General features: G+C 41.8%; 1 protein-coding gene across 6 annotated transcripts in view; it reads left to right on the top strand.

Moving 5' to 3' along the window:
• Window positions 1-20306, top strand: part of FYN (FYN proto-oncogene, Src family tyrosine kinase) — a 214377-nt gene that overhangs the window by 9272 nt on the left and 184799 nt on the right. For 2 of the 6 annotated variants that reach the window (XM_009451859.4, XM_001159342.7), the window contains exon 1: window positions 17222-17265. The exons of the other annotated variants lie outside the window; for them this stretch is intronic. The gene's annotated coding sequence lies outside the window, so the exon portion shown is untranslated. Of the gene's footprint in view, window positions 1-17221; window positions 17266-20306 lie in introns of those variants that run through there. 6 annotated transcript variants of the gene reach the window in all.

Genomic DNA, 20306 nt, shown 5'->3' with positions numbered 1-20306 from the left:
AGGGGCCCGGGATCATAAATCCGCACAGAAAGACCTCTTAACTTGTAATTTAAAGGTTTCTAAGTACCTGTGCCTTTTGAATATGCTGGTGGGATTTTATCTGATGAATTCAAACACTTTCATTTTCTTCAGAGCTTCCATCTTTGAGGTATCCAAAAATAGTAGGCTTTTCATGGAGTTGTATAAGGATTCCATCTGCTTTATATTGAAAAGTAGGGCTTTAATGGAAAATTAAAAATGAGCCAGATCTCCTTTCCCACAACAAAGCCCAGGGCACTTTTCCCAATCCTTTCTTCTTTTAATCCCCAGAAAGTTACTGAATCTGTATTTCTGTGAAATCCTGCCCAATTTAAATTCTACTGAAAAGGCAAATAAACACCAACAAGTTCCTTCATTTCCACACAAATGTCGTGTCTATTTAGAAGCAATAACAATTTCAAATGTTGTCACTTGTGAAATTTGATTTTTGTTTTAATTTTATTTTTATGTTATTCTAGAGATTGTGTGATGTGTTGCCTGTACCTAGGCACATACATGTGCATAAGGATATTTTAAGAAGCGCTGATTTCTGTTAATGGTTTCTCTAGTTGCTGTCTGAGTTTGAAGGGTATCACCTTTTATTGTCTAGTTTGGCTTCACTCTCATATTTCCTAGATTGAGTGAGGAGGTATTGATCCATGTCACTGTGGATGTGCCGGCTAATGTAGATACTGGTTCTTGGGTCCTGTCCCTTTACTAAACAGCCCGGTGAATGGAGGCAGAATGACCAGGTTCCTTAGCCTGGCCTTCAGTGCCTTCTGTAGTATCTACGTTCTTCCTTAGTCATCCTGGCTCACCTCATTTAGCAGATGCTAATGCTTGGTTAGCCAGAAGCCCATTACCATCTCGTTAATTGGCAATATGGCTCCGGCCTTTGTTTTCCTTTCCCGGAATCCCCCGTCCTTCCCTTTCCTTAGAATTCTACTCACCTGTCTAGGCCCAGCTGGAATCCCAACTCTTGAAAGCTTCCCCCAATCTCTTTATTCTCTTGCATTGAACACTTGTATCTCTCAGTTGCCTCCTAATAAGTGATGCCTGACATTGTTAATTAAATTCAATATGAGAAATTCAGGGTTTGGAAGGTTTTTACAACTTGCCCAAGTTGGTACATCCGGTTACTACTTTAGCTTAGACTAGAATCCAGTTCTCCTAGACATACTTGGCCCCACATATGCAAAAATGTTTGCTGCTCCCCTTTTTGACTGTCCACCTAAGGCACGTAGCACACTGTCATTCACAGTGTGGATACTCAGCAACGTTCATTTAGACAGGCCCCAGGTAAGGCACTGGAACATGCATCTGGCTTTCTGAGCATCTGCGCTATGAGGCTGGCTTCTTTTTGGACATTGAGCTTCTGTATTTTCTGGTGGCACAAGATTTACTCCCTGCTGACCCACAACACAGTTTGGGTTCGTTAACTGTCCTGGACTGTTTTAGAAACCACCATTTCATTTTGAGAATGATATGTGTTTGAAGATCTTTTGTTTGTAATCTTGAGCTTTTTGTTAAAAATTTAGGGTGATTGGGGAAATAGTTACTCCTTTGCCCTCTGCCATCAGGTTTTCATCCACAAGATTTTCACTAAAAAAGAAAGGAAATGACATCCAAGAGCAGAGAGAAAATGCAGAATTCTTCAAAATCTAGAGGAAATTGGAGGAATACAGTAATAAATAATGGGCGAGGGAACAATAGCCAAATGGACCGCCAGTATTGTTGGGCCTGAAAGTATTATGTACCTACCCACACCTGGACCTCACAAAGCAACATTTAACTGAGTGCCTCTGCCATGTATAGCCCAATTTTGGCTGTGGAAGTGCCTTCCTCTCCATGCATTGATTTTGTTTACTTTGTAGTAGAATCTCCTTAGCATAGGAAGAGGGTTCTGTCCCAGACTAAGGCCCTACGAAGTAATGATTTAACTCTACAGCTCAGCTATAGCCTTTGTTTGTATATCCTTCAAAAGAATTATTGAAAACAAGCTTTATAAAATGTTTTCCATGGTCATGGGAAGGGACCCCTGGAGTCATTTCTATAACGAAACTCAAAACAGCACAACAGGCAGTGTTGGTCTGCATTCGTGAAGAGCCTTCTCAGCTGCCTGTGAGAGCTCGCTGTGATTCCTCGTTAATGGCTTCCCCTGCCTAGTCCTCTCCTGGATGCCAGGTTTAATGTATCTGGGATAGAGAGCAATAAGAACACTTTCTGTGGATGTAGGCCAACTGCTGCAGCTGAAAGGGGGAGGGGAGGTACCTGGTGCTTTACTGTTGTTTGAAATGCTATTGTGATCTTCGAGAAGCGGTGGTGGATTTTTTTTCCTTGCTTAACCATACGCTGTCTATTATTTAAGTGCTTTTTCTGCCACCTCCCCGCTACCACAACCACCACCTTAAATGTGGGAGATCACATGGCACTTTGACAAAATGTACTATCCCCTTTGCTGGCATATAATGTTACCACTTCATGTATTTATTCATTCTGCTCATGTCTACCCTCTTTTGTACACATCAGCATCAATATTGTCCATTTTCAGTAGCAAGTTTCTAGAAGGCTGAGAGTGAACCTTGTTTAATTTGCCTTGTGCTGCGTGATACTACACTGTGCATTTATTAAATGCTCATTGGTTCTGATTCTAAGCTTCCAAGTTGGGAGGTTTTACATATGTTTTCAGTACTTCTAGAATGAGATGCGTCTTAAGTAACTTTTCTTCATGCAGGTGATACATTGGGTCCTCTGCACTGATGGATCCTTGGAGTCATGGTTTAGAATCCAGATTTTGGTTGCATGTTTTAGATTCCCCCTTATGTTCTGCCTCCTTGGGTGAAAATGCAATGGCCCTACTTCTAATCTTGCCTCTCCGTTAGGGCCAAAGCATAGATAATGTGCCATACCTCACCCTTCTTTTCATGTAAGTGTGGTTGACCATGTAATTCCCATAGTCATTATTCAACAGATTCTTGATTTCAGACTGCCAAGTGTTAGAGGTTGTTCTCTTAGAGGTTGAGAATTACTCAATGAAGACCAGTGAGGATGAGGAGTGTCTGGGAAGAATCTGGAAGGACTGTGGTAGAATGAACAGAACCAGACGCCTCTATGGGTGCCAGCAGCTCCTGGGAAAGGGACAGGTTCTGGTTAATTTATTTGTTAAGTATGATCCAAGAGGGATTGGCACTTAAAAAACTGCAACCCTAAACATTATTTGATTGTACCCCAGTCCAACATGCCATGTGGGGAAGAGTCCCTAATCTGGGGTGCCCAAGGCAAGCCCTACTGCTTTCCCTGATCCTCACATCTCTAGCTGTGACAGAGGTTCTGTTTCCAGGGAATGAATCACCCTGGCCCCCATCCCCAGAACAGGGCTTCCTTCCACACACTTGAGATCCAGAACTGCTGCTGCTGGAAGATTCCTGCTCTGTGCTGCCCACCAAAACACCCATGGGGTTTTCAGTCTAGCCCATGGTTGAGCTAGAACATGCAGGAATGATCCACTGAAGAGGGAGGTGTTGGTTAGGCAGGAGCGAGAAGGAACAATGGATGGAAGATTGGTGAAGAGTTGGTGGAGATGAGATCTTGATTAAGTTAGACCTTTTACTGGTTTCCCGGGACTGCCATAACAAATTCCCACAAACTCGGCTTAACACAAGAGAACATTTTCTGTCATAGTCCTGGAGGCCCAAAATCAGAAACCAGGCTCTCAGCAGGGTTTATTTCTTATGGAGTCCCTGAAGGAGATTCTGTCCCAGGCTTCTCTGTGGCTGCCGGCAAACCTTGGCTTTCCTTGGCTTTGTAGGCATGTCACTACAATCTCTGCCTCCATCTTCACAGGGTATTTTCCTCTGCATGTCATTGCATGGCCTTCTCCTCTCTTACAAGGAAACTTGTCGCTGAATTTAGGGCCAGCCCTAATATGGGATATTCTTATCTTGATATTCTTAACTTAGTTACATCTACAAAGACCCCTTTTTCCAAATAGGCCATATTCACAGATTCCAGATGGGCATGGTGTGTTTTTTGTTTTTGTTTTTTGTGGTTGGGGGGTTGGCACCATTGAACCCACTATAACCCTCAAAGTAATAGAAAGTAGCAGTCACTCAGAGGGAAAGAGAACAGACAAGAACAAAACAAGATCGCATGCCTGCTAAATGGCAGGTATCGTGGTGCTATGTACTTTACCTGTGTGATTTTAACTATTACTGCAAGATAAATAAAGATACAGTGAAATTTGCATGTAAGAAGAAAGAAGTTCAAAGGAGTGGAGTGTCCTGGAACTTTTCTATGAACTGGAGGCTGAACTGTCATCTCATGTTGAGAGATTTGAAGAAGGGAGAGTGGGCTTGGAGAATCTAGAAAAAATTCAGCCAGCCACTAAACTGTAGCACAGTGTGTAAATAGATGGATAAAAAATATGGAGTGAGGCCCCATTGGAATTTGCACGTATGTTTATAGTTCCCTTTAGCCCAATTTTGTGACTCTGCCTGGTAATACTTGTCACTTTGGAATGAAAAATCTGGCCTTGCGGTGACTTAGAGTTGGGCATTGGTTTGAATAATAGGTTGCTCTAAGAGACTAAAGAAAACATCATATGAATCAGCTGAAACTAGTATTCAGGCTGGAAGGGGCGTGAGCTTGGATTGGAGGTGATAGATAAAGAAGGGTCTGAGGCCTCAGGGATGTGATGAGTGGGCACAGCAGGTACGGAAGAGGAGTGACAAAGGTGAGGGGGCCCTCAGTTGAGGAAACCCAGGGAAGTGGAGAGTTCCAAAACGATGCTGATGCAGGGGTGGTTTTGGACCTCCACTCAACAGTAGAACAGAGACTGAGGATATTGGATAGGAAGAACTCAAGAAACGGAAAGCCATAGGCTCCCCTTGCCCTTGGTTCAAATATAAATGTATAATGATATAAATGGTATCTTCTAGGAGAATGGCCTGTCAGTGTGTTGCACTTTTTTTTTTCTTTTTTTTTTTTAAATCCTAGATAAGTGTTCTGGGACCTCTGAGACCTTGCGTTATGAGCAGCTAGTTTAGTGGGAATAATATTTTGAACTGGTATTCAATTTACTTTCCCTTCCTCCTAATTCTTGTTGCCCTGGGAGTCTCCCCCATTGAAGCTAGGGATTCCATCACTTCAAGGGGAGGACAGAACATGGTCAACGACAAAGAAGACATTGTTCAGCTTTTGACTTCCAAAACAGGCCCTTAAAACCTGTTTCAGAGAACAGAGTTAGCCCAAGCCTTCATGTAAAAGAGACAGGCTTTGTTAGAAGAAAAATGGTTTGTGGTTTCCAAGCAGCCAAATCTCAGAAGGCCTGGCATATACTGTACATTAAGCCACGGAGGAGGGAGGCTACAGGATCACTTCCGTTAGCCCAAGAAGGAGAAAATTGCTTCCTGGGTTGGAAGGAGGAGCTTGCAGAGATTCAGAGGATTCCAGGGTTAAGAAATGGATGGGTCACTGAGATCTAGCACCCAGTTGTCCTGGGCTTCTGCTTACGGGGTTATTGAGATGATAGAAGGCCCAGGTAGGTGAGCGACCCCCTGTAAGCCGAGAGCACTGGTGCCCTGCCTCCTCTCTGGGACTCTGGAAGGAAACCACCTTGTAGTTTGCCCTGCAGTGGGGTGTGTTTAGGTAGAAATGGGCCCTGAGGTGATGTTCCTTCCCAGTTCCCCAAAACCTGTACATGGCGTGGGGAAATCCCGACAGTCCTGCTTATGCCCTTGGGTGGATGTAAAGGTACTGAGATATCTAGGGTCAGAATAGAGAGGGCACAGAAGGGAAGTGTGCCAGTCTCCCTGCTGGAGGCTGGCTGGGATCGTGGCCACAGATACTACTGAGCCCCAGTGAGGTATTGACCAGCTTCATCAGCCAAACCAGGCCAGCACCCAATGACAAAGGAACAAGACATCCCACAGAGGCCAGAGGCCAGCACTTAGACTCAATCCTCTCCCCATCACTGTGATGGTCTGTAATCTCCCTGGGGAGAAGAAGGAGAACGAAAGGAACACAGCCCGGAACACAGCCCGGCAGCTTGAAGTGAATTTAATTTGACTGATTGCCCTGAAGCAACTAAAGTTTTAACTCTGAAGCCACTAGGTTACCTGTAACGAGTAAGATTGTTTTTTTTTTTTTCTGCCATAAGTAGAAATGCAATGATCATAATCAAGTTGAATTCAATCATGCAGAAATAAAGTAACATCTTTTTATATTGTTAGGTAGTAAGTGTATATTTCAAACCTGCCACTCTGCATTTGGGCTATATTTTAACTGCTTAAACTTTTTTATTTGTGACAAATTTACCTATACTCTTATAGTATACCATTTTTCCTTTGATAAATCGTGGCTTAGTATACCTGTCCTAGGTTCATTTGGGGCAAGAAGTGTAAGATTGTGTCCTCAAGCGGCAGAGTTTTCCACCTGATGTTTCAAGGTAGTGTGGGGTTTCTGGCTTCCCATTGTTTAGCTAGTGGCAGTTTTTCCCTGAGAAGGACCTCAGTTGCCTTCGGGCCTCAGGTCAGTGGAAAGTATTAGAATTTCAAGCCTTTCTCTAATGAATTTACTGTGATGCTGGAGATTAGAGGAGAATTTTTACTGTGTGTGATCCTTCAGTTTCATATTGTAAAGGTAACAGGGTGAATAGTAGAAATGTCTCTAAATACAAGGGGAAATGCTCTTCATTTTTATTCAGTTCTCATGTGCTAAATAAAGTATCAGTTTATGAAAGGATTCATTTCCAAGTATAATTTGTAAGTAGTTACCAGAACACTCAAATGAGAGAGGGGGAGAAAAAAACAGTTAGCTCTTTTTAATTGCATTTCATCTCTCTTTGACATTCATATGAGGATGATGCTGCATTTAAGATGATGTATTTTAAAACCTGCTGTTTCTGAAATACCTAGTAATTTTGGAAGGGAAATCATCAGGCTTGCTTTAAAAGTGTGCCTTTATTGGGGGTGTTCTGGGGTGAGGTGGGGAGTTGCCTGTTTGGATACTGCTTATGTATTTTCTCACCAGAAAATTATTGTGACACTCTTAGCAAATTTTCTCAAAACATAAATACATCTCATATTTTTACCTTGTGTGTCGGGGGGGAGCCAAGAGAGTTAGAGATGGAGAACCACATAATTTAAATTGAAAAGAGTCAGCAAATAATTAAATGGATAGAATTTAAAAAGTATTGATTTATTAACTGACATTTTAAAAATATGTTAGACCTATAAAATAGTTCTCTTCAGAATCTTTTCAGAAATAAAATTTTTAAAACTTAAAAACATATGTCCATATAGATTAAACTTAAAAAATCTTATATTATCTGAGTTTTATAAAATAATAACATAAGTAATTATTTTTCACTCCCATTAGTCAACTTTTTAGCAATGTCTCTAACCTATGCCAGTGATACTCCATATGAAGAATGAATTGTTTTTAATTTTCTTAATAAAGTTGCCTCCAATCTCTTCAAAGTTGTGTTTATAGTTAGTATTTGAAATTAATATCTTTGATTGGCTTCTATGTGTACATCACAATATTTCTCATTCAGAAAATAGCTCTTAGATGCAAAGTCCCTGGTGAGCTCTGAACAAATTCTGCTCAATGGAAGCTCTTCTTAGACAAGTTTTTAAAATGTTGAAATGTGTAACTGTTTTCACCCAAATATTTTCACAGATCTTTTTCTCTCATTCAGAATTCTTCAACAAATATTTTTATAAGACAAAACTTATGAAATTAAGTTTCTCTGTGGTCCTTTCAAATGTTTTGTCAAATTTAGATCCACAAAATTGCAGACCTTCTCAGTTTCACTCCATTCTGGTATGGAATATAAATGTATCCAGTTAAAACTAGGCATTCCATCAAAAGATTGCCACAAGTCAAGATATTACAAAACATCAGAACAGAATTTCAGAATTAAATCTTGAACACTGAGTTCTCATCATGCAATGTGTTCAGTTCCTCCTTTGCTTTTGTTGGGATAAATTTGAGCATCTTCTGTTTACAAGTCTTATTTTCAATAACTGCAGTTGGCTACAGGCTTCAAAAGCTGAACTGTTTTGGTGCTTCATTCACTGCTTTGATCAAAGACTTCCAACTAGTTTGGAACAGAATACACCCAAACTTTTTAAAGGACTTGTCTATGATACCGTTATGGCACGCCCAGGTTGACATACAGAGTCATTTCTCAAGCATTAACAAAACCCAGTTGATGATAACGGGGACAAAAGAGAAGGAATATACTGCTATGTTGAAGTGTTTTTTGTATTTAGTATTGGCTTTGTCACAAAAAGTTTGGGGTATTTCTAATTGGGTATATATAACTATTAGTTAATTTCTACCTCTACAGTTTTTACATTCGATAGGATATAGCCACTTGTTTGAATGCAGTTATGAATTATGCATGTGACATAACACATTCTAAGTAACATTCTGCACCATAGGTTTCTTGATTTAGTTAAGAACCTTATTTTTAGCATCACAAAATTTGTATTATTCCTGCAAAATCAAATCATTTCATCTCCTATGTTGAGCTTTTTACAATTTACAGTAGCATTTACAATAATATGAGATGTTTTACCTGTGACAAAATAAACTTCCACAAGCTTTATTTTGATCCCATGAGATAAATGAAAAAAAAATTATTTGAATTAATTGATTTTCTGTTTAAAACACCTGGTAATACTAACATAAAACTGGAATAATTTAACTCTTGGTAAAGTTTTTTTCTTCTGCTAATGAAGCTAATACATTAAAGTCATCGTTTCACTTTTCATATTTGCACAAAAACACCTGACCTCAAAAATAAGCAAAATCAATTTGGAACAACAGACATTTCATCCAAAAGAAATGTCTCCTAGAGTGCTATGTTAGTAAACCTTCTGCAGCTGCGTATGTTAAATCATCTTCCTTAACATAGTCTTGCATCATTATTAACATTTGAAGTAGTTGCTGTTGCCTCTTTAGCAGATTTGTGACTTGTGGTTTATGTAGTCAGTGATATCACTAAGGCTCCCATGATGGATAGTAAGTATCAACAAGCATTTTGTGTGAATTTATGTTCATCATCTGCTTTCTTGAAAAGCAGAAATTTGGTACTTAATTTTTTATTAAACTTGCATTTTCTTTTTCTTTTTAGCTCATCACTGCCGAAAGGTATATTGCAAAATAAAATAGTATAACGATTCAATAAATGACAAAAACACTGAAATGAGAGCATTCAGACAATTCTTTAAAAGATCTGTAGCAGATCTGTTTCCTGCGAATATTTCATGTATGCCTAACCTATAACTTTCTTTGTTTTCCATTAACCCTTCTGACTGCTGTTCCGTGCATCTCAGGCTGCAACACGGGTCACAGTGCAATGGTCAGCACATCTAGTGTCTGGTGAGGCAGTGGCCTGGAATACTTTTCCCACTGCCAATCAAGACCGGAAGGAGTTAACTGCCCTTAGCTGCTCATGTCCAAGTACTCTTTGTTTTATGGTGAGCATACTGCGTGTTGTCCTTGAAAGGGAGGTGTTGCTTACACCACGATTGGAAAGGGACAGGAAAAGAAATGGATTGTCATTGGTCATCTTTCAGCTTTAATCACATGTTAACATGAACGTTCCCTTCACTGTATAGTCGTCTCACACACCGGTAGACAAGGTATGGGAGAAGCTGCAAGTGCAAACTGGAGGTTACAAAACCCATCCTGGTGTATTTTAATATAACCAGTAATAACACTTGGTTTATGAAGTGAAACATCTGAACAAGTGCTTAACCTGACTGTCTGCTGGGACAACAGGCATAAACCAGCACTTTTGCAGACAAAGGGAAGGACACTGTCAACCTGAGTAGAAAATCACATTTCTCCATCTGCTTTCCACCCTCCTTTGTCTGGACTCTGCCCTTCTCTAGTCTTGATCTTTCCAACCCCACTTCCCACAATGGCTGAATGAGCTTTTAAAAATCTATATGACAAAGCAGGAGGATCACTTCAAGGCAGAAATTCGTGACCAGCCTGGGCAACACAGTGAAACTCCATCTGTACAAAAAATTTAAAAATTAGCCTGTCATGATGAAGCACTTCTGTAGTCCTAGCTACCCAGGAGGCTGAGGTAGGAGGATCGCTTCAGCCTAAGAGGTCAAAGCTGCAGTGAACTATGATCTTACCACTGCTCTCCAGCCTGGGTGACACAGTGAGACCCTGTCTCTAAAGTTAAAAATTCATAGATTTAAAAGAATCTCTATGAGATCATGTTGCTCCCCTGATGTCATCCTGTCGCAATTAGGATAAAATCCAGCTCTTTGCCACAGCCCAAGCAAGAGGCCGTTTGTGCTCTTGCCTGATTGTCCCCAACTAGATTTTAAGCTTCCAGGGAACATACACCTGGCTATATGCCTTCTTTGTCAGAAGGGGACATGAGAGTTGCACAATGTATTTTCTTGTTGTGATGATTTGGTTTACTTTGAATTGATGAAAAAAAAAAAAAAAAGGAGTGTCTTGGTAATCCATGCCAGTAAGCAAATTCAAGTCCAAATCTCTATGTTCCAAATATGATTTGTATCTCTGATAACAAAGTTGGTCAGCAGAATGTATGACAGGACTGGATCCTCTCCATTAGTGGAAGTCTTACGATGCATAAAACCATTCTGATTCTGTGGTCTTTCAGCCCCTCCCCACCTCTTGGAAGTATGAATTCTAGGGAATCTATTGTCTTCACCAACATTAGATCAGAGACTTTTTAAGTACATTTGGAAAGGTGCTGCTCTGGGTGATTTGGGGAAAACTGACATGCAAAAGCTCATGCAATTCTCAGAGACCTATGATGTTGGTGGTAGAGGAATACTCTGAAGTCACAGTTGTGAAACCTTGTTGTGTTCTTGCACAACTGGTTCTGTTGCTTCTCTTTGTGGAACGTGCTACTGTTCAATTTTATCATGAATGCCTTTCCAAGGACAGTAAATGGTTTTACACACTATGACATCGTTTCCATGGCAACTAATGTATTTTAGCAAAGAGAGACTGTGATAGAAGTAGGCTAAAAAGGACAAATACAGAAATGGCACAGTGTAAAATGTAGGGCAGTGTGTGTTGTAGTAAGGACTTTTTTTTTCCTGGCTTCTTGTTTAGGAAAACCTATATAACTAGATTTTGGATTTTTTTTTTTAACTCTTACTAATAAAATTTTTACTGCACCCAACACAGTCTCGTATTTTTCTGACACAGTTCCTTCAGTTGGTATTTGGGCTTTTTGTTTGCTTGCCTTAAAATGAGATAATTTCCATAACATATAAACATTTGTAGGTTTATCTATCTTAAAGGATGTACTCTTCTTAATCCCCATTCTCCTTTGGCCAACACCCCACTTCTATACCACCCTTTATTTCAGTTCTTCTTGAGAGGGTTGTCAATACTACCTGTCTCCACACGGTGTTTGTTAAAAATCAGAGCCATTCCAGTCTGGCTTTCATTCCACCATTTGATACAGTATCACCAGCTGGTCACACCCTCATCCTCTAAGTCTACTGCAGCTCTCTTCTTTTGTTTATTTAGAAGCTAACTGCATGAGTGTACATTTCGAATAATTCCACACCACATCAAGCCCCATTTATGTCAACCATGGTTAAGAAATATAAGGGAACGTGTTACCCTGCTTTGTATATCTGAATACATTTGGATTATTTTGTTATATGATAATGGAACCCCCTCTGTGCTCTTAAATAAATCCCCAGTGGTGAGCAGATAGTCAATTTCCTATTTAACAGAAGGAGAAATGGAGGCATGTACCTTTTTATTACTTCTAAAGATAGCAAACCACTCTATGGGCTGGATCATACATACCGTCATTTATGTTTTGTTGGGCCACATGGTGCATTTCAAAAATGTAAACTAACACTTTTAAATAGGACAGTATTACATAAAAGCTGAGATTTCCAGCTTCTCTTGAAAAAAAAAAAAAAGGGAAGGTTTGGCAAAACTGAACCTGCCTTCTCTAATGATAGCAGCCTGCCCAAGCAGTGTTGTGGCTGTCTTCTTTGGAGGGAGCAGGGCTCTTCAGCTCACCCAGCTTCATCTTACCTGCTTTATTCATTTATGTTGCTTACCTGGCCCCTGGGGTTTTTAAATATGTGACCCTTGCCACACCCTCTCCCACCCAATCGCAGAGCAGATAAATAGCAGAGCTAGGGATGGAACTTGGTTTCCAAGCCAGCCTCTTCCTCCCTGCCTGTGGACCACAATTCTGTATTGTAGAGAGTAATTCACAGGTCAGGGATGAAGGGCATCATCAGGTGGTCATCATGATACTAATTGAAACAGACCGTGCAGTTAGTGGTTCTAGGTACACTGTTCTTATAGGGTCCCTTCCCCTTTTGGTTGCCTCTGTCAGAAGTTGTGTGCTCTCAATTGTGATGTGCAAGGCGGAGGTGCTGGTGTAGAATGTGGAAATTTATATGTTCATACAAAAACTGGCCCAAAAGGAAAAGCTTCAGTATCATAACAGGGGTTTCATATTTTCCAAATCTTCAATGAGCGTGTATTACCTTTTTAATGAGTTAAAATAAATATGTACATAAGATAAACAAGAACAAAATAGTAATACAAAGTACACATAGCACTGGCTGATACCTGTGCCATCCTCCCAATGTGGGGGACACCAGGGCCTTCCCCAGCCACCTCTGCTGTCCTCTGCTAGACTAGAGTCTTCCCCTAGATGCCCCTGGGGTAGTACCAATGTCTAGTACCATGTTCGTCACGTGCCCCTCATTTTGAACGTGCACATATCACTGTACCTTGATTAGGACTGAATAAGACAGGAGAAGAAGTTGCAGTTGCTGCCATCTCTAACCTTGGGAGAAGGTTTGTGTGTGGAGCAAGACACAGGAGAATGAGCTAGTTTGGGGCCAGAATGAATGGTTGGAGGAAAATACATTTTTCCTGGGGAAACGTGGCAATGAGGAATGCTCCACAACAGAGGGCCTTGTCTGAGCTGGGTCCTGTCTCAGGCGCCTAACCCAGCTGTTGGGCACACAGGAGACTGTGGAGACCCTGAGCGTGGATGGTCCCACACACTGCATGTCTGTCTGCAGCTGCACAGGCCTCAGGGAGCCCTGTGAGAGTGGGCCTGTTCCTGGACTGCAGGCAGAGAGCCAGGGGCTGCCCCGTTGCCAGAGAGCATTGAGGAGCTTCTGTGTGTGCTGTGTATATGTCTCAGCCTTCTTTGGAATTATGGCAGAGTCTGGCCCTGCCTGGTCATTTTTGTGCCTTTGATCCTAAGTTAAGAATAAGTGAAGGAGCACTTGTCCCTGTGGACACGCTCGATATGGAAGTTGCATCAAACGGCTATTTTATCCTCAGTCACCACTGACATCACTCCACGTACGGTTCTGAGGTTCTCACTTTAGTTGTGGTTGAATAGAGCTATGATCATTGGTGCAGAAAGAAGCCATTCCGATGTGAATCTGTGAAGATGTGTCCAGCAATGTACAGATGTTTTTTGGCAGGTCAGTGAATATTTTAAATCTTTTGCAAGTAGTAAAAAGAGTTGAATTTGAAATAGAGAAGACACCATGGCAAGGGAAAATTATACCTCGTTTTTCTCTCAATCTTCCATTTTTAAGATAATCAGACAAAATCCTGAACCATTATTTAAATCTCGGATTCATCATGGCCCTTAAATGTCCTTCATCCTGTATGATACATGGTTATGACCCTAATGTATTGAATCTCTTTCAATAGCAAGAATTGCTGGGTAGTAGTAAACATAATAGCAGAATCTCCAGTTTGGATCTCCATTGATTTAATTCTCTCTGTCACCTCCCCTCTTCACCCTTCCTCCAGCCATCACCAGAGATGGCACACGCCCCTGTATCTTGCAGGTACCATGCTTGGTGTAGTCCCAGTCACCAAGAAGCTGACAGTCTAGCAGGGAAACAACGAAACAGGCTCTGCGCAAAGTGCCGTAGGAACACAGAGAAGAGGAAATCTAGTCCTGCATGGGGGTGTGGGCAAAGGAAAACAAGAGTGAAAAAGTGATTTTAATCTAGACCCTGCAGGCTGATTAGGAGAAAGTTGCTACCCAGCAGGGTTGGTGAGATTGGAATGACAAGGCATAGCCCAGCACCAGGAATTATTGGGGGCTGCCTTTCTTTTTCGGCCCTTTCCTGGGATAGAGGCAGGTTGAAAACACAGTGGTACAGTGCTACTTCTGGCTGCCTTCTTAGCTACTGTACACCGTCTCTCACAGTCTGGCCTCTGCCTTACTTCCCACCTTTCTCCCTCCAGCCTGCCACCATCCTCCTAGCCACTCCTCTGTTGTGCAGCACTGTCAGGCCTCTAAGCGTGCAGCCCATGCTCCTTTGACTGTGTACTGGTTGCTCTGCCTGCACTGCCCCGTCGTGAGGTTCATAGGGAGATGTCTGTGGGCATTCGGAAACAGTGCAGGGGGGTGACGGGGAGCTGGAGGGATGCCTGTATCAAGAGAGAGCTCAGAGTTGAGGATTGCTCAGTTTTATTTATTGTCTGTGTGTTCACCCAATGTTGGAGGATTGGTCTGATCTAGACAGTTGGAAGTAGTTCATTTTTGGTCAGGGTCTTGTCCTTTGGCTTCCATTCCTGCAGTTGACCACACATTTGCAACATTAATGGATCAGCCTTTTCCACTGGGCTATCTGGGTCACTTATGTTTCTCAAACAAAACATCAGCACTGCTTCAGCAAGAAGAATAAAAGCATGGAAAATGCCCTAATGCCCAAAGCCCACAATTGAATGCATAGACAACTGTTTAAAATGTCTGTGTAACTACATATGCATATCGATATAATATCTATACGCACATGCACACACACACACGGGGGGTGGGCGTGGGAGAAGCCTATCTTCCCTTAGTCTTGGAAACCTAAAACTTGCATCTTCAAAAAATCAGATTTAGAATACAGATAAATTAGGAAGATAATTGGTCAATTTTTTAAAAATGATTTTTAAGAAAATATGAATCTTTGAAATAAAAAGTATCTCTATTTCACTTAAACATTTGTGAATAAACATTTACTTTTTCTCAACTTTTCAGAAAGACAGCCTTAAGAAAGATATATGTGGTTTTAAAAGCAAATGCCACTCTTTATTCTAGATAGCAATTCTATTTTGCGTCCATCCTTATCATCTTGGAAACAGTGGAGCCGCTCTCTAAAAATATTTCAGTATCTTGCTTAGAGTCCTCAGAGTTAAAGCTGTGGTGTCCTCCTTTTGGTTTATGGCTGCAGAATGATGGGTGTATATATTGTTTTTGTTAGTTAACTCCATCTGTTTCGTAAGCCTGAAAAAGAAATTGGATGATGCCGTATATATGTATGGATGGATAACACTCCTTATGCAGTAGTGAGTCAGCAGCTTCAAATGGGTTTTCCGTTTTCCTATTGGTACTGGTTGCTAAAGTGCTGTAGCGTGAAGGCTCATTCTTTCAGAATCTTGTGAATTGGGCATCCTATATTGTTGGAGTTACACAGTATGCTTGAAAGAAGGGTATTAAAGTTTCTTCCCTACTTTGGAAATGGTAATGATTCTCCAAGTGCTCTTTCTAAGGCTGATGAAAAAATCTTCCACCTTGTAAATAGAAATCTCCTTATTGTGACCTGTGAATCAGAGCAACAACTTTTCTGAGCCTCTGCAGAAGTGTTCAAGAATAGAAGGCAAAGTTCCACTCTATACATGTTCCCTTTTGTGAAGAGTTCTCATAGTATTGATTTATTCTCTTCTGATTATAGGGAAGCAAGTTAAAATTTCTGGACAAATAATTCTCATTTTTTACAGCTTAGCAGTGTCTAGATCCCTAGTGGGTTAGCCAAAAGAAAAGGCATCTATTGCCTGGCGGTTTCTCCGTAGGACAGGACAGCATGTCTCAGAACCCAGGAAGAGGCGAGATGATATGGGTTGCTAAGGCATGAGCTGCAATGGCATGCTTATTAGCACATTCTCTCTCACCTCCGTGGTGGTTCTCTTGCTCATCTCCAGTGAGTTCATGATTTGAATGCCCATCTGCAGAGAACAATATATGAGTTTCAAATTCTCTTCCTCATGGTCATTTTTTCTTTCCTTCATTCCGAGTCATCTTTGATTAAACAAAACAAAGATGTTACTGTTAATTATACATCTTTCCAAACAGTGCAAAAATTCTTTGTGTGTGTGTGTGGTGGGGGATGGTTTTGATGGGAATAATAATTTATCATGGGGGTGTTTTAAATCTTGGATCAGGAAGAAAGATACTAAGAGTCACATTGAAAAGCTTAAGAGTCTCTACAAGATAGGAAAAATTGTTCCTGCCTTTTTTCATATTTCTTAACTCAAAGCTCTCTGCCCTAACATATTGTTGTAAACATAATTCCATTCAACTATTTTTATTGTTCTCTTTAGACACTTTATTAAAACTGCAGCTTTATTCAAACAGCTAAAATTGCAGATAATAAATGAAGTACCATAATATTGGCAAGTTGTAGGCACAGCGTGTGAGCAAACTGGAAAGCTGCCATCCTGCTCCTGGCACTTTAAAGATTAATGTGAAGCATGCATGGGTGTCATCAGAACCAGCACTCAGCCTCGCCAGGGGCTTGGCACAAGGTTCTAAGGTAGTCCCGGGGCTGGAGTTCCATGGACAAGTTGATGCAGGCTGCTGGGTTGGCATACCTCCTGCAGAGGGGAACCCCAGCTGCTGGGAACCAGGGGCCATCCCCAAAAGGCTTTTTTGACAGTGGGGCCCACCCACAGTCAGATAGGAAGTGGGGAAGGTATGGGCTGGGTGCCGGGGGTGTTTTAATCCAAGAGGTAAATTGAGTAAGACCTTGGAAGACTCAGTTTTAATTGTGCCCCAACCATTGATGACTTGTAGAGACTCTGAAAAAGGGAAGTGTGTTTGTGTGTGTGTGTGTGTGTGTGTGTGTGTGTGTACACACACAAGGCCTCTATCCTTATCTTTCCTGATTCCAGAAAGTTAAAATCTCATGCTGGCTTCCTTTGGTGGTACAAGGCCAGGTCTTTGCAGTTTCAGACAGGTGTTTGTGGCAACTATGACTTAGCAACAATTGTGTGAATGATAAAAAATTTGTGGGCAAATTGATTGTCTGCAACAAATGGAAATTCTATGGTGGTGCTTTGTGGGTGGTTTGTAGGCTGAGAGTACTTGGTTCTCTTTTGATGTCTCACTTTTTTTTTTCTTCTTCTACAGTTTTTTTGAAGAAGCAGGATGCTGATCTAAACGTGGAAAAAGTAAGTTGGCAAGTTTTGCACTGAGAGCAAGTGCCTTGTGAATTATAAAGGGCTTCCTGTTGGAACCTAGGATGAAGTCCACTTTTAATTTGGGATTGTAATTCTGAGTCCATAGATTTCTAAGAGAGAGGTTGAGTTGGAGAAGGAACTGGTTTGTGAAATAGAAAGAAAACCTTACCTCCCTTAGTGGACCCACTATTTTCTCCCTTCCCTTAGTTGTAACACTCAATTCTGGTAATTTATGGGAACATATGTTTTGACTATAAGTTATGGCTCCCACCCCAGAAATAGAATGGAACAGCTGTCCCATGGCTGAGGAGCCTTCAGGCTGGGGAGGAATGGGGAGCGCCTATCCTCAGGCTGGTCAAGGAGGTCGTTTTCAGTCCATTCATTGTTGTTTTTCCTCCACTCTCAGATGGCTGCTGCTCACCTCTGCCTGAGCCGTATCTTTGAATTGCAGCCACTGTGTAGCAGGTCATTCTTTGATTAATGTAACGTTTTTTTGGTTCCTACTGGGTGTTAGACATCATGCTGGACTCTCTTGAGACAAAAGTGAATGTGACTGACAAGTACTCAGGTAATTATGGTACAATCTGAGAGCTGTGCAGAAGGGGCTTGGAAGCTCTGACTGAGGGCTGAGCTATCCAGAAAAACTCCATGATGGAGTGGGTGTGAGGAGCTGTGAATGCATTCTTTCTCTGAATGTTTGCTGAGCCTTCTCTGCCTGTACGTCTCTCTGCCTCCCCAGGTGCCTTGAGTTCCCCCACTGAAAGGCTGGACGTCGCAGCTCTCGCTAGCCACCCAGGCGTCCTTTTCGGCCCCCACTACTCTGCCCAACCACATTGCCTTGGGTGTAACTTTTCAGCTGTTCTGAGTTATGTTCCTCAATTCCCTGGCCACTTGGGGGCTGCCCCTTCATCATCTGAGAATGACTTGGGGTTATTTCTCATGTTGATTTGAGTGCAAGAGAGGCTTTTCTTTCTGAACTAGAGCCATTCTGAATGCAGCGCATTTGTCTCTAAGTTAGGGAAGTATACTATCTGAAACATTGTTCCAGAACAATTGTGAGTAACTCCTGACCTTTGACCCCATGCAGGCACCTAGCTTCTGCAGGATGGCCTGTGATCTACTGCTAGTCACGGGCTTTTCAGCTCATACAAACCAGGGCAACTTGGGGAAATAACACAGCTCTAGTTAGGACAAGGCAGAAGGAGCCTTTTTAGAATCCGCATGCACTCAGGTTTTGGCTGTGGAAGCCAGGGATTGGCAAAGACTGTCCCCTATGGGAGGTCAGTATACTGTGACCCTTCTGGACTAGGCCAGGTCCACAGCAGGCAAGAGCCTATGGGTGCCAGGAGCCCCCTCAGGGCAGTATTGTGCCTTGGAGCCCAAAGAAATGCCTGGCATTTGCCCCAGACTGCAGGACTTGCCCTCCCCTGTCCAACTCAGGCAGTGAATCCTGCAGCCACAGGAGGGGGAAGTCCATTCATCTGGGTTCCCAGTCCTGGCCCCATGCCGGGCAAACAGCAGGGCTCAGTTAGTGGGGTGTGGGGGGCACTGAATGGAATGTGTTCACTTTTGCTTCACTTCTGCTGTTAACTTCCTGTTAGACCTTAGAAAAATCATTTCTCCTCCCCAAGTTTCATTTTTCTTATCAGTAAAGTGGTCCCTTTCCCAGGACCAAGTAAAATTACTCGCTTTTAAATTGAAAAACACAAACCAAATACATTTTGTTTTTGTTTTTGTTTTCTGACTTGGGTCTTGAATTAAAATGGAAAAAGGGCTGTTGGCCACCAGTCTAAAGAATGCCAGGTAAGACCAGTTATGGATTGGGACTGAAGGAGCAATGAGTGTCTAACAAAAGAGTGAACACGGGTGACTGACCCGTGGTGTGGATGTCTGTAAGTGCACAGGGAATCCAGATTAAGAGAAACTAAACGGGTAGAAATGCTGCTTGGATGGAGTGAGTCTGAGGCACCTCTGAAAGGCTCTGCCTGCACCCTCTCCTCAGTCAAGTAGTTGATGACCTGAAAAACAATCATTGCCTTAGGGGAGTTTGCTGTTTTAAAAGCTCTATTCCAGAAGTTCCACTTTCAGAACCTTTTTCTGTTGCTGGTAGAACACTGTTGAACACGGATCTATCAACTCTTCTTTTTGTCTGTGTTTACCTATCCAGAAGAATCTAATATAGGATGTGCGTCTGTTGTATAAGTAAATGATACCTGTTGGCCAACTCCAGTGGAGAAAAATTGCCAAAGTTACAGTGTTTGTTCTTCATGTGGATTTTTAAGTTTCCTCTTTTAGTTGAACGTTTTTGTAAAGACAGAAGTGGAAAATTAGCTTTATTTTGACATGCTAAAGCTCAAAGACAAGTTAGCATAAATTCTGTATTAATTAATATCTATGGTTTATTGAACTTCTGCTATGCAGAGTGCTTTATATCATCTATGTTACACTTCACTGTGACAGCAGTCCTGTGAGGGAGCTATGAGTGGCTCAAGGTGCTGTAGTTATAGTAAGGATTCTACTCAGATCTGTCTGGGCTCAGAGCTTTCCCCTTCCCATACCCCACCTTACTTTGGAGTTTATATAATATTTGAGACAATATATTTGTGTGCCTTATTTTTTTTAAAGTTTCGTAAGTTCTAAGAAAGCGGCATTTGTTACTTTTTAGAGAGCTCTTCCTTGACACTCCCCTAAAGGCCCAGGCTGGATGGGGTTGCCCTATCGCCACGGCCGCTTCAAAGCTGTCATTGTGGTTGCATAGTTGTCTGTGCAGTGACTGTCTGACAGCAGTGTTCACTGTGGAACTGCAGGCTTTATCAGCTCAGAATCCTTATCTGTGCCAAGCCTAGTGCCTAACTCATAGTAGGCCCTCTTAAAAAATTGAGCAGGCATGAATGAGTGGAAACCATGCTTGTTAATAGCATTATGTGGCGATAAGACCATCATTCCTTGACTTGCTCCCCAAAAGTACAAAGTTTCAAGCAGACAAATGAACAGATAATTCTTAAAATTGAACTAATCTGGGCAAGCAAAGA

Source organism: Pan troglodytes, chromosome 5 (assembly GCF_028858775.2).
Source record: "Pan troglodytes isolate AG18354 chromosome 5, NHGRI_mPanTro3-v2.0_pri, whole genome shotgun sequence".
Lineage (NCBI taxonomy): Eukaryota > Metazoa > Chordata > Mammalia > Primates > Hominidae > Pan > Pan troglodytes.
Note: the sequence above shows the minus strand (reverse complement) of the source record. Positions and strands in the feature narration are given on the sequence as shown.